This window comes from Bubalus kerabau, chromosome X (assembly GCF_029407905.1).
Source record: "Bubalus kerabau isolate K-KA32 ecotype Philippines breed swamp buffalo chromosome X, PCC_UOA_SB_1v2, whole genome shotgun sequence".
NCBI lineage: Eukaryota > Metazoa > Chordata > Mammalia > Artiodactyla > Bovidae > Bubalus > Bubalus kerabau.
Genome location: NC_073647.1, coordinates 9,538,824 through 9,551,662, shown reverse-complemented (window position 1 = coordinate 9,551,662; position 12,839 = coordinate 9,538,824). Strand labels below are relative to the sequence as shown.

Genomic DNA, 12,839 nt, shown 5'->3' with positions numbered 1-12,839 from the left:
ATGCTAAAGCTGAAACTCCAATAGTTTGGCCACCTCATGTGAAGAGTTGACTCATTGGAAAAGACTCTGCTGCTGGGAGGGGTTGGGGGCAAGAGGAGAAGGGTACGACAGAGGATAAGATGGCTGGATGGCATCACCGACTCAATGGACGTGAGTTTGAATGAACTCCGGGAGTTGGTGATGGACAGGGAGGCCTGGCGTGCTGAAATTCATGGGGTTGCAAAGAGTCGGACACGACTGAGCGACTGAACTGAACTGAACTGATCAGTTTTGTTTGGTCAAATTTGATTTATAACAAGATCTCTTATTTACTATCTATACATTGAAGAGGAAATGTAAAACTACTGTTCTGTCTAGTGGGTAAACGCCATAGTCTAGGAACGGATAATAGAGACAACCTTTCTCCTGATGCTTAGAAGGACTGTGGAACCCAGTCTCTAGTGACTGTCATTTCCTTTCTTGTCATAGCTCTTTGATTAGCCCTCCCAAAGTGATTTTCATCTCCTACATTTTTTTCCCTAAAACTCCAATATAGGTTGTTCTGGCCTGTTGCTTAGACTAAAGTGCACCAACTGTCTTTCTGCTTAGTCTTGATTATCAAGACTCTGCTATTTCCCTTTTTCTGGCTTCTGAGCACTACCTTCTGTGGCAAGTTCATGTGACTGAGCTTTTTTTCTTTAGGAGTTCTTTTCCAAGAGACTCTGAGGTCCTTTATAAGAACTGACTCTTGGCAAATGTGCCTCACAGTCCTTCCAGATGTGCCCAGAGATGCCCAATTAGTAGAGTAATGCCAGCTTAGACTTCAACTGGGACTATTCACTACACTTACAATAGCTCTATGTCTGACAAAGATCAAGGGTTATCTTTTTACAGTTAACTGAGACTGAGAGGGTAAGACTTACCCAAAGGCACACTGTTGAGAAAGTAGAGAGGCAGAACTGCATTCTAAGGGTAATTTGTACTCACCAACAGGAAAACCAACCAAAAAAAAAAAAAACCAGTAAATTTTGTACAATAAACATAATAAAAAATCACTAAACCAATTGTATGCAGATAATTTAGATATTTAACATCTTTGTATCTTCACTTTGACCCCAGGGTCTAATCATTAGTAGATGTTTACTACATACCTGTCAATTGTCTCATGGGTGTGCTGACTACAGCAGGGTCTTATCTCATGTTAAACATTTCACAACAGACACTGTTCGGTTGTCAAACTAAATATCTTCCTTTAGCTTCAAACAACTCACACTGAGTACCAGAGATGCATTTCATAATCAAAAATGAACCCAGAAGTGGAGCATTTAAAAGGGTCCATTAGAAACATACCAGGGCTTGAAACCTTCCAAGTACAGAAGGGAAGCCATGCACATATTCATCCCCCAAATAGCCTCACAGCCCAGAGCTAGCAAAAACTGGTAAGATACTCTAGGATAATGTACAGCAATTACACTATCAGTCTTTTGTTAAGACTATTAAAGCACCACCTTTTCAAAAAAAAAAGCATTGGCAATCCAAGTCTCTGCCAGCTTGTGCCCATGGAAACCATTCTGCCTGCAGAAATTGTCCCACCAGGGAACAAGATAGCATAGCTCCAAAGTGTTTCTCCAAGCACAGTGAGAGGTCAAAATGACTTATCTAGCCCTACAATTCACTAGTGGCCCATAATTTGACCATTTTCTTCCCACAATCACTCCCTTATCCCCTAAGAAACAGAAAAAAATTAAACTTTAGACCCCCAAAGCAAGGGAAATGATGGGTCAGTCTATCTGAACAAAAAATAAGTGATTGACTGGCTAACTTGTTCTGTGATAGTGGCAGAGGGGAAGGATTTATTGCTCGTCTCAGGCATCCTTCAATCTGACCTGCAAAGTGAGCACATGTAAAGTAACTTTAGCTTGGTGCTGATGGTTCTTTGGCTCAACTCCAAAGCCACTTCCATTATTTGCATTTTACAAACAGGACACACACCTGTCTTTGCCATACCAAGGTCAGTCAATATCAAGACCGTTAAATCCTCTCTAAAATAAAGCTCCATTAGCAAGACTAATTAAACAATGCCTGAATACACTAAGCAGTGCTTTTGCTTTAGAAATGCTTCTTCACTGTTCTGGTGCTCCTTAGCAGAAAGCTAGTTGTCAATAAGGAAGAGTGTTTGCATCATTAGGTTAAAACCCTTCCTTCTCCTCCTTCAACACCCCCTGTCACGTACACACACACACCACTACCACCATAAACTGAGGTCTAGACAAGTCTGGGAAAGACTTAGACTTTAAGATCTAGAGTTTGGTTTATTGCAGCAGTTAGCATTTCAGCCTATAAAATGCTTCTCTCTCATTTTCTAGCACTCCCTATGAACCGAAGTGAGCTCCCATTTCATAATTCCACAGGCTGCGTCATTATGCATGGTTCACAGTACTTTAGGGAAAAGCTGAAATGTAAACAGACGGAGGAAGAAGACAAAGAATTATACCCAAAATCTCATAAAGCCAGGGCAGGTTAAATTCTTACTGCTGGTGTCACCCTGTGTCAGATTTTGACAAGATAAAAGTAATTCCCTTCAAACAAAATTTTGAAATACAGGAAGGAGGCTTCTCTATCTACCTGACACCAATACAAGTAGGACTAGACCATCCTCGTGTTGTGACATGATGCTCTTAATTTTCTATGGCTATAGTCCAGTCAGATTGATCTCAACATATACTGCCTGCAATGGAGAGTAGCAACATTTCATTCTATTGCTCAGGAACTTTTAATGAGTTCAGATAAAATGAGAGTAACAGGACAAAAAATAAAAACAATGTCAGCCACCAACTCTCTACTACCCTACTTCCCAGGTAATTTTAACCCTTCACTATTTTATTAAAGTCACAACTAGCCAGATAATGCTCAATAAATAACATTCATTCCTACCTCTGTGCCTTTATTCATTCTGGTTCGCACGTCTTCCTTTCAAAAGTCTATCTTGCTGCTATATTTAGTCTGTCTCACCCTCTCCATGAAGTCTTCCTTTCCAAACTTCTGGGGTAGTGGTTTTCAAACCTTAGCATACCTCAGAATCCCCTGTAGGGCTTGTTAAAACTAAGATTCCTGAGCCTCACCTGCAGAGTTTGAATCAGAAAGTTTGAGGCCTGAAAATTTGCATTTCTATCAAGTTCCCTGGAATGATGCTGATGCTGCTAGTGGTTTAGTATATCTAGCACTGGACTGTGTATTTTATATATTGTCATTTATTGTTCTTCAATTGATTTATGAACATATTAGATAAGATTTTATGCTGGAATAAATAGAAAACCCAATGCAAACTGACTTAAACAAAAAGTAGATTTATTTTCTCACTTAACTGGATCATCCAGATATTGGTTGACCCAATACTTCAGTGATGTTTCAAGGACTCAATTTCCTTATATCTTTCTGCTCTGACATCCTCAGTGTCAGCTTTATCCTAAAACTGGTTCTTCTCTTGGCAATCATACAGTTGCCAGCCACAATTAAGACTACATATTTCTTATTAATCTCCAAAGGGACACACAGACATCTTAGCAGCATTCCAAACAAGAGAACTAAAACTCACCCTCATTAGGTAACCTGAAACACATAGTCTATGAAGGACAGGGGTGGATATAATGAGGAAAATTTGAGTATTGTTAGGAAGAGAATGTATCCTGTAAAGGCACCCAGCCAACGTCTACTACACAACTCAGCCAGAGTATAAAATCAACTAGGGCAGTGATGACATCATCTGTAGCTCTTCTACCACACAGGGAACATTCAATAAAGGGATGACTTACTGCTTTTCAAAACAAAAAAAAATCTACCAATTGATCAGGATATAGCCTTATAATATAGACAATCCCTTAACTGAGTTCTGTTCCAGATCCACCAACTGTTTGTTACTACACACAAAAAATGTTGGTAAGGGTATTCTGTATTTTTTGTATATACATCTACATAAGCAAGCAACAGTTCAGACTTTTATGTTAAAATGGAAAAAAAATTTGTTTACCATGAAAATACCTACTTCTATTTTTAAAAATTTTATGGAAGTACAGCTGTATAGGAAAGTGACTCAGTTATACATAAATATTCTTTTTCATATTCTTTTCCAATATAGTTTATCACAGGATATTGAACATAGTTCCCTATGCTATACAGTAGGACCTTATTGTTTTCCATTCTATGTGATAGTTTGCATCTGCTAATTCCAAACTCCCAATCCTTTCCTTCCCATCTAATTCCATTTAAAATTAATTTTTTATCCAAAACATTCATGAAAAACTAACTCCACAACCTCAACCAAAAGTCTGGGGTCTGACGATGAGGGTAGCTCTTATGGCCATGTACTATTGTAATCGTTAGAAAACTCTATTTTATATATTGAACTAAAAATCAGTTTCCTTAGAACTTTAACTTATTGATCTTCATTCTACTATTAGGGGCTATGCCAAACAAATCTTTCTTAGGGTACTGCCTGAACCTTAGGACATATGTTCGAATGTAGGTGTCTTATACACTGGGAATTAACAAGAGCATTTTTCATATGCTACTTCAAAGAAAAACAAATTTGAGAAAGCATGGTAAGTGGTTATATTAGTTTCCTGGGCTACCATAACAAAATTCCACAAACTAGGTGGCTCACAACAAAAGAAATGTATACTCTCACAGTTCTAGAGGCTAGATGTGCAAAATTAAGGTGTTAGCAGGACCATGCTCTTTCTGAAAGCTCTAGGGAAGAACCTTTCCTTTCCTGTTCCTAGTATCTGGTGGTGGCCTGCAATTCTTGGCTTTTCTTGGCAGCATCACTCCACTCTCTGCCTCGATCATTACATGGTCTTTTTCCTGCGCTCCTCTTTTGTATCTCTGTGATGGAAAAAGAGTCAAGAAAGATTTGAAAGGTAAGGACTCACATCCACCACTGTTGGCTCTGAATGGCTCTGAAGATGCAGGAAGCAGGCCACAAGCCAAGAAATGCAGGTGACCTCCACAAGCTGGATTGTCTATCAGCTGATAGCCAACAAGGAACTGAAAGGAGCTGAATTCTACCAATAATCTGAGTAAGCAGAAAATGGAATCCCCCCAAAGCTTCCAGAAAGGAATCCTTCTGGAAACTTTAGTCCAGGAAGAGCCTTGTCAGACTTTTGACCTACAGAACCATAACATATTAAATTTGTGTTGTTTTGAGGCACTAAGTTTTTGGTAATTTGCTGTACAACAATATAAAACTAATACAGTAGGTTAATAATAGTTATTTTATTATTATCATCATCATAATCTCTACCACTACCACCCACAGACCAAAAAGACATTAAGTCTCAGAATGATTAAGTATTATTTCTAAGGTCACATAGGTAGTAAGAAGCAGAGCAGGAATTTAAACAGAAGTACGTCAGACAGCTGAGGCCATGTTTATCACGATGCATCCCAAGAAACAGTGAGATTCCAAAGAAATAAATCTTAGAAGAAATAAAAATGACATTATCGCTGTGCATCTCACAGAGCATTTACAGTGATGCCAATAAATATAGGCAGGCAGATTTTCTGATCTTTGAAAATATCTGACTTCAAAAGCAGAGTTGGCTTTTAGAATAACTTTAGAATAACTGTAGCATGAGCAAATGTTTATTTGTAAACCTTCTCTCCCTTTCTTTTCCTTAATAACTCCTTCATCCCTCTCTCCAATATCCAACCAATCTAAAATATCTTCACAGAGCAAATGGCCAAGAATAGACAAAATGATTCTGAAAAGCTGAGGAGATTTGCTCCCCTCTCCAAAATCTTAAAAGCTTATAAAGTGACACTAATTAGGATGAGATAAGAAAATAGACCAATGGAATGGAGAATCCAGAACATAAAACTTTGCATATATGAAAACCAGATATATGACAGAGTTAGCCACTAAAGATCAGAAGGGAAATAATGGACTATTTTATAAATGGTTCTGGGCCAACTATTTATATGGATGAAAAAATAAAACTGAATCCCTACATCACACCATACAAAATCAGTTGCAGATCAATTAAAGAAGGTTTCATTTGAAAGGTGAAAGTTTAAAAAAAAATTTTAAGGGAAAATATTTTTTAAGATCTCAGGTTAGAGAAAACATTCTAAGTATATCAGTAAAATGCCTATCATAAAGAAAAGACTGATAAGTCTGAAGCATCGAAATTGAGAACTTGTGTATCACAAGACACCACAAAGTAGTTAAAAAGCAACTTATAAACTTAGAGGAGATGAAATTAAGTCATGTAACTGGCAAAGAATTAGTATCAGAAAGACATGAACAATCCCTATAAATAGGGAAAACACAAATTGTGCAATAGAAAAATGGTCCAATGATATGAACAGGTTTTTGACCAAAGAAGAATTCTAAGTGGCCTATAAAACATGGGCTTCCCTTGTGGCTCAGCTGGTAAAGAATCCGCCTGCAATACAGACCTGGGTTCGATCCCTGGGTTAGGAAGATCCCCCTGAAGAAGGGAAAGTCTACTCACTTCAGTATTTTGGCCTGGAGAATTCTATGGACTGTATAGTCCATGTAGTTGCAAACAGTCAGACACAACTGAGCGATTTTCACTTTCTTTCACTTATAAAACATGAAAAGCAGGTGGTGGGTAGGTGGCCTGGATGCAGCCCTAGAGAAAACCTCTATCCCTTTCTTCCCCCATCTTTTCCAGATCCTTAGTTTGGGGACAGTCCTTCTGTCCAGTCATGCCAAAGAGGAAAGTTACCTTCCAAAGTGTGAGAGATGAGGATTAGGAGGATAAAATCAGTGTTCCCAAGAAAAAATTAGTGCACCCTGTGGCTGGGGTAGGGGGTCCTGGGAGCCACTTCGAAGACAAACACTCTTTGGACAGTGATGAGAAGGAGAATGATGATGAAGGGTCCAGCAAATATGACATGTTGGCCTCAGAGGATGTGGAAGGTCAGGAAGCAGCCACACTCTCCAGTGATGGAGGTGTGAGGATCATACTCTTCAAGCTGCAGGAGGAGATAGAGGAAGGTCACTTTGAGGCTGATGGCAACTATTTCCTGATCTGGGATGCTCAGATCTGAGACAGTTGGCCGGACAACACTGATTGGGTGAAGATCAGAGAGCAGCCACCTGATCAGCAGCCTCTGTCAGACTCAGAGGATGATGACAGCTTGGCCAGACTCCAATGAGCACCCAAGCCCTCCTAGAGGGCAGTCTAGAGCTGATGTTGCCAAGAGAGACAGTGGCTGGGCACTGAGGCATCTGGGAACTTGAGGGGGAGGCAAAGGGGGCAAAAGGTGGGCTAGGTAGCCCAGTTCCCCTCATGAAGGCTACTTTCAGGATGGGATTTATTGCTGGAAGCTGGATCCTCCTCGTCACCAGTTCTAGAAATCCAAACAGACTGACTTTGACCTCTACATCTGAGCCTACTGAGGGTGGTGCCTTATTTCCTGGACTTTGTGGAGGAGACGCTGGCTGTGTTAGGCAGTGAGGATGTTGGGGCCCACTTTTCAGTCAACTTCCTTTTCCCAATAAAAGTCTTTAGCTGTGTGTGTGGAGGGGAAACAAGAAAAGCCACAAACCAATTTTAAGCAGAGAAACACAAAATAAAAACATAATGATATGAATTTTACAACAAAATTTATAATAAATTAAAAGTCTGTTAATAAACGTTGGTGAACATGAGGAGTAACAAAACTTTTACACTTTGCTGATACACTGATATGAACTCTTTGGAAAAACTGAATATGCTTATTCTCTATCAATCAAGTAACTTCCTCTCCTATACACATAACCTAGAAAAATTCTTGAACATGTACAAGAAACATCTACAAGAATATTTCAGGGAGGGAGACTCGAGGAAGGAGACATAGGTATACCTATGGCTGCCTTGTGTTGATATATGTCAGAAACCAACACAATATTGCAAAGCAATTATCCTCTAATTAAAAATAAATGTAAATAAAGAAGAAAAATGTTTCACAGCAGCATTTATAATGCCAAAACCTGAGAACAAACCACTTATTCATCAATAGGAAAAATTTAAATTATAAAATATGTGTACAATGGAATACTGAAAATGAATAAAATACATGCAATGACATAAAAGTATCTCAGAAATATACTGTTAATGGAATAAAGAAAGTCACAGTATTATTCCATCCCTATGAAGTGAAAAACATGCAAATATAAACAATATTTTTATAAATATATATATACACACACATACATATGTATGTGATTTTTAAAATTGAAAAGAGCAAGAGGACAGTGAACACACAGTTCGGTACAGTTCCTTCCTATCATGAGGGTACAGCAGTTTTCAAGTGCACTGATAATGCTCTATTTCTTAAGCTACCTGGTAGATATATGATGCTCATCTATTATTCTCTTGGATATATGACATGGTTATAAACATTTTATACATCAGTTGAGAAAATATGTATTTGAGAAGCTGTAGTCAAACTGTGCTTCACTGAACTGCCTAAAAGATGACTATAGGAGGGGGCAAAAGGATGCCAGAGGTGCGGGAGTGTTAAGGAGGAAAGACTCAGGACTCCCCAACTCTGACTTCACTCAGAGCAGCTGCAGCCTTCTGAATACAGAAAAAGGTTTGAAAACAACTTCAGGTAATTTGCAAAAAGAAGGGTGTGCACTGAGTCACAAGGTCCCCTTGTACACATATATTTGCTTATATATTAGCTATTTGGCAGAAGGCCAAAGAAATCAAAAGCCTAGGTAGCAGTTTGGCATATTTGGTCATGTTAGTTCATCACTCCCTTTGCAAAGTTGTTTTGTAAATAAGAATGAGAACACTTATTCTGTACAGTATGAAATGAAACTCTCACAGGAAGGGTGAGCCTCACTTTACAGCAGACTAGTTTCCCAAAAGGAGAGTACAAATGACATTTCTGTAAAACCAGCTCTATCTTTCCACAAACAAATATGATCATTTCTAACATGATTTGTATCCATCTTTGAGTAGTCGTCACTACTGATTTTAAACATACAAATATACCAAGAGAATATAATATTTAAAGAAACAAAATGAGAAATTGAGGGATATGGGAAGGCATTTTATAATGTTACAAATCACGTCCCTAATTCATCAGGGCTTTTAACTTTGAACTTTCATGTATAAATAAATGCTCTTATATACAAATACTTAAAGGATTCTGTATAAAAAGGATTTCCAAGTCCTACTGGATGACCTTCTATTCAGTAAAGGAACCACTCTATATTGTGCATCACAAACTAGTGTACCAATAATGCGGGGAGATTCAGCAGTGTGTGACAAGATTTGGCGCATATCCTGGAACAAATTCCTGGGACTTCACTATTACTCAAAGACTTTAGGGGCAGGGAAAGATTCAAGTGACTTAATTAAGTAATCAAAAGCAGTATTTTTATTAAAACAAACATTCTTAAAAAGAAATCTATATTCATATAGTATTCTTATAATTTTAAAGTACAACTATTCAAAGAAATGTCTTACTTTCAAAAGTACTTAGAACTCTGCCCCTCTTACTCTCACAGTTAAAAGTTTACTCTTCTCTCCCATTATGGGTTACACTGTCCGAGAAGTTTGAGACTCGAAATCTACAGCATCTAGGCTTCTGCCTTCAGGTACTACTGCGCTTGCACATGCCGTCATGTACATGCATGTTTTCCTTTTTCCCCATTCCAGATTAGTCTCTTTTTCCAATTAAAGGCTGGTTCCCCTGCACCGCTCCATCCCCACCCCGCGCCCCCAAAGCATAACGAGAGAAGCCTGCTGCTGCTGCTGAGTCATGTCATTTGTGTCCGACTCTGTGCGACCCCAAAGACGGCAGCCCACCAGGCTCCCCCGTCCCTGGGATTCTCCAGGCAAGAACACTGGAGCGGGTTGCCATTTCCTTCTCCAATGCATGAAAGTGAAAAGTGAAAGTGAAGTCGCTCAGTCGCATCCAACTCTTCACGACCCCATGGATTGCAGCCCACCAGGCCCCTCCATCCATGGGAGTTCCCAGGCAAGAGTACTGGAGTGGGTCGCCTAAGCAACCTCAGAACTGAAACACTTCAAATATTCACTCTCTCCTTCTGCTTGACTTTCTCAGTGGAACGGGAGTAGGTAGTAAAGGGTCAAAAATAGGGTGACCTGGACGTACTTTTACTTCCTGCATTCAGCAGAGTACAGCGCATGCGCTCCCTGGGCCAATAAGGTTGACTTCCGCTTCTCTTGTGCTTTTTGAGTGGAGTCATGGAGGACGCCGGGGGACGCTCTCTTTCTTTTGAGGAGAACCAATATGATTCCACTGGGGGCGAATCTTTTCGAAATGAGCCAGAATCTGTTGAAAATCTTTTTTGGGACTTTAAAATAAATATTTTAGGTAAAAAGGATGAAACCATAATACATTTCTGTGACAAATGCGAATTACCGATTAGAATCTATGGGCGGATGATTCCATGCAAGCATGCTTTTTGCTACACTTGTGCTATTTTACATGGAAAAGAAAGGGATATGATGTGCCCAGCCTGTGGTAATTCTGTGCAGAAAATTCAGAAGCATAGTCAAGGTTCTGTCTTTGTGTGTAGCACTGTTCAAGGATGCAAGAGATCCTATTTATCTCAGAGAGACTTAGAGGCTCATATCAACTTCCGCCATGTGAGAGCTGGAAACTCTGTTCCCCATACTTAAAAATGTTCATTCAGCATTTTGTCCCATCACCAGCTAAAATCTATAATTATCTTAAAAAGCTACCAGACAAGCATCATATGAACCATATTATACCAAAGCAAGACTTTATGATACCATCACCTTCTTTGCAAAGGAGTTGCCCAAGCCACATAATCAGCCACAAGATATTCATGCTCCTATAGCAGAATTAATTGTACGTGGCGTCATCTCTACATCTTTCAACAAGTGAAGAAACTGACTCAAAAAGCCTTTTTGTCACAACAAGAAAACAAAGTGATTTAATGACTGTTCCTATTCAGATTGATACAAATTCAGGTACCTGAGAAACAATACCTCCTGTCTCTGCAACTGCTCACCATCATCCTGAATATCATAGTCAACCAGTGGCATTGAACTCTCATCACACTGTGCCATCACAGTGATATTCTATACCACGCTACCTCCTCTGCCATCAATATATCATCTAAGGGCACATCATTCCCAGGCCACAGGTACTTTTCACTTGATTCATAGCCAAGTTTCAGATACGTCGGTGACTTCTATTCCACCGCCTTCTGCATAGACATTTTATTGCTCAGATGCCACCTTGTACGAAAAATTTCCACTAGGACCTGTCTCACCTCAACAGGGTAATCCACCTGTAAGTATACACCCTTCTCACCATTATAATGCTTACTCTTTACCCCAGTTTACCTAAGATCAAGGAACTCTGAGTACTTCATTCATATTACTAGGGGAAGTAAGTCATAGTATGTGCCCTGTACATGTTCCACCATGAAAACAGTGTCTGCCTTTTTCAAACCTCATTTCTTGGACTACATTTCCTAGATCACACAAGATATAAACCATGTTACCAGTAGTAATATTATTTTAAACAGAAGATTTGATGGAGGCAGGGAAGTATTGTCAACCATCTAATTAAACTTTGAACATTTGGGGAAAGAAAAGCACCTCTTACAGAAGTGGCTATTAAAAAAAAAAAAGAAATGGCTATAAAACATTTAAAACCACTTGAAACGGTTTTAAGGCTTGATGTTGGGAGTGATTTTAAGTACTTTACTATAGTACAGATAAGCGGCTCAGTTGAGAATAACTATGCTTTAACAACTTTGTTCCTGTAGTATGGTAAACTGACCCAGAAGTGACCATTTGCAATATTATTTCTAGAAGCACTGGGGGGTGGTGCTGTGTTTTTCTTTCAAAAGTGTTGTTTTTGTTAAATTAAATATTTACTTTTTCTTGTGATATATTTTCCTAACCTGGAGAAGGAAATGGCAACCCACTCCAGTACTCTTGCCTGGATAATCCCATGGACAGAGGAGCCTAGCAGGCTACAGTCCATGAGGTTGAAAGAGTCAGACACGACTTAGTGACTTACCTGACTAATCTGGGTAAAAACAAATTTCAACATGCTCATAAAAAAACATAAATCTGTCTCCTTATAAGTTGTACCATTCTTGTTTCTAGGCCCAAATTGCTTTTTCTTTACTGTAACTTAGGCTGTGTGACCCAAACCATCTTCAGGCTGAGCCCTGCCCTGGATTCTTGATATCACAGAAACCAGCAGTATTTAAACAGCTCTAGCCCAGATCTGTCAAATCCAGCACCAAATCCCTCTTACTACTCCAACCCTGATCTTTTTTTTTTTTAAGATATGAATGATTTTTATTTTTGTATTAATTTACTTTAATTGGAAGATAATATCTTTACAATATTGTGGTGGGTTTTGTCATACATTGACATGAATCACCCATGGGTGCATGTGTCCCCCCCCCCCATCCTGAACACTCCCTGCCAACCTCCCTCCCCACCCCATCCCTCTGGACTGTCCCAGAGCACCAGCTTTGAGTGCCCTTCTTCATGCATTGAACTTGCACTGGTTATCTATTTTACATATGGCAATATACATGTTTCAATGCTATTCTCTCAAATCATCCCACCCTTGCCTTCTCCCACATAGTCCAAAAGTCTGTTCTTTACATCTTTGTCTCTTTTGCTGCTTTGCACATAGGATCATCATTACCATCTTTCTAAATTCCATATATGTGTGTTAACATACTGTAGTGTTATTTCTCTTTTTGACTTACTTCACTGTGTATAATAGGCTCCAGTTTCATCCACCTCTTTAGAACTGACTCAAACGTGTTCTTTTTCAGAGCTGAGTAATATCCCATTGTGTATATGTACCAC

The 12,839-nt window shown here is 39.2% G+C and overlaps 2 pseudogenes; both read left to right on the top strand.

Moving 5' to 3' along the window:
- Positions 1-6,708: 6,708 nt before the first annotated feature.
- On the top strand, positions 6,709-7,282 carry LOC129639529 (CD2 antigen cytoplasmic tail-binding protein 2-like; annotated as a pseudogene).
- Positions 7,283-10,211: 2,929 nt separating this feature from the next.
- Positions 10,212-11,071, top strand: LOC129639528 (E3 ubiquitin-protein ligase Hakai-like; annotated as a pseudogene).
- The last annotated feature ends 1,768 nt before the right edge of the window (positions 11,072-12,839 follow it).